Below are 2634 nucleotides of genomic sequence, written 5' to 3' on the forward strand. Positions count from 1 at the left end.
CCGGGCTCCTTAGGATGGCCTGTAGGGCTCCCTGTTATTTGACTTCCACCTACTCATCCAGCCTCATTTCTCCAAGCCCATCTTCCCTCCATCCCAAATCATACCAACCTGGCTACAGTTCCAGAAATGCTCGTGCTGTTTCATGCCTCCATGTCTTTGTACATACTGTTCTCTGTCTTGGATGCTCTATCATCTCCTTGTTTACTTGGGAAACCCCTACTTATTCTTCAATATATGGGCTAGCGTCTCTTCATCCGTGAACTTCTCTTTGTCTCAACACTGTACTTGGTTAGAGCTGTGTTTGAGCATTTCATTCTATGCTGCACTTGTTTACACATTTCCTTCCCTACGAAACCGAGATCAGGGACTGCATGTTATTCATTTTTGTACTTTTAGTATCTAGGGCAATGCTTGGCACATGCTGAATGAATGAATAAACTTTTGCAAACATAGATGTTTTCTTGTCTCACTATGTTTATACTATTATAGCTAAAATGGCTTGTTAAGGTTTGATTTTTTTTTCTTCTGTTATTCCACGTTACCACACATAGGCTCCGAATCAATATCTTTTTGGCAGAATGAGATCAAACATATAGAGGATCACAAAAATTATGATAATATGCAGCAATTCCTTTAAAAATTAATTTATTAAATTTTTCACATGTATAGTGTGCATTAAAATCTCTGTAGCATTTGCCTTGTGATGAAAGAGAGCTGCTAATTTACTCGTTTGATTGCATAGATAGGAAGACAAAAACTTAGTTGGATGAAAGAGCGCTGAAGGCAAGTCTTGAAACCGAGTTTAACAGATGATATAATTTGAGGATCTCCTTAGAAAAACTCAGGATTGATAGAATCCTGGAAAGTCCTGAAAGGATGGGGAGGGATATGGAAGAGGATAGGATGTAAGAAGAATAACCTAAATTTACATTTACTATGCCTCTAGTCATCGTTAGTCATTTTATATGTTAACTTAATTTAATCCTTAACAACGACCCTACAGAGGTCAACATTGTTATCCCCACTTTTTAGATGAAGTAGGTAACCTGAGGCATTAAGTAACCTACGGGGTCATGCAGCTACAAAAGGTAACTAGATCTGACTGATGCTAAAGTTTCCTTCCTTCACATCATACTCCCTTGCCTTTCAAATAAAAATTCCCAGAGCTGCTTTGCTACTGTGTGCAGCTTAGTAACACACACAGAGACACAGTATTTGCTCCTATTTGCAATTATCATGTGTAGGCGGCTCGCTCAGTAGTTAACAGTAATGTTAACTATAATTTTATTTCCAAGCCACTGTGTATTTTAAAAACTTTACTAATAAAGTCTCACATTTATTGATGATGCTAGATAATGAATTCGGTATTTTCGAGCTTCTCTTACAAAACAACATGAATACATATAAGGAGTTTTAGAGGAGAAAGCACACTTCTAAATTTTTCTTTGGTGTGCCTTACTGCTGACTCCATTTGGAATCCAGAAATGGCTTTATCTGGGGTAAAAGGCCGTTTGCTCTTGCTGCCTCCTGTATATTGGTTGGCCTGGCAGTTTGTTGTTCTCCTGGGCAAGAATCCAGCTTGTGGTAGTGAGGTGGTTTTGTGGCAGAACTCCACAATTAACCACAAGTTCAGTGTCAACGGTAGGCTGCCACCGTCGTGGCTGTGATCCTTCAGATCTGCTGGGACAGCCGGAGCTGAAGAAACTACTGCTTGTCTAAGGCGGGAACAGGAAAACTTGGAAAGAGTTTGCATTGCTGTTTATTGTTCAAAGTTCAAGTTTTAGGTTTAACACACAAAAAAATACAAGATTTTTCAGATTAGTAATTACAGATTTAATACATTTACCAGGTTTTTTTTTAAGCATAGTGGACTTATGTCATAGATATAACTGCTGTTCTGACAAATAGAAATAGTAAAAGAAAAATCCTTCAAGTATTAGAGCATACTCTTTTATAGCCAAAGAAATCCAGGTACCATCATTTGAATTAAAAAAAAAAAATCACCCGCACATCTCTTAAACATTTATTTTATGTTGGAAATTAAATAAAACAAGTATATGCATAGTGCTTTCTGTAAATCTAAGAAAGGAGTTCTTTTACTGATAGTGAAAATGAATGTTAAAAAAATGTTTTTCAGTAACAATATAGAAACTTTTTGTATTAAATTATATATTGAATTTCAATTAAAATTCATTGATTAATAAAGCAGGAAGAATAAAAGGCATATAACTAAAAATTCTGACTCATTAAAAAAATTTTTTTTTGAGAAATACAAACACTTTGAAAAATTTCGAGCATTAATTGAGCCCTGTACTAGGCATGGCATGGAGATTGAGCTAAGCTTTAATAAGACGGAATTCTTGTGTTTGGAGAGTATATGGAAGAGGTAGCCATGTAACAAATATGATAACAGAACATACACATTTATATAAAATAGCAACAATAAACTCCAGTTCCATATTAGGGCCACGCCATGTCTCTAGACTCTTTAAGATACCTTACACTTTTGTTATTATTAGCCCCCTTATACTTTACACTCCAGCCATAGGACACTTGAAATTATCCAAATCTATCATAACTATATTCTTCCACATTTTTGCACTTGATTGTTTCCTTTGCCCAGATTATTTTTTC

The sequence above is a fragment of the Rousettus aegyptiacus genome, unplaced genomic scaffold, assembly GCF_014176215.1.
Source record: "Rousettus aegyptiacus isolate mRouAeg1 unplaced genomic scaffold, mRouAeg1.p scaffold_m13_p_5, whole genome shotgun sequence".
NCBI classification, from domain to species: Eukaryota; Metazoa; Chordata; class Mammalia; order Chiroptera; family Pteropodidae; genus Rousettus; species Rousettus aegyptiacus.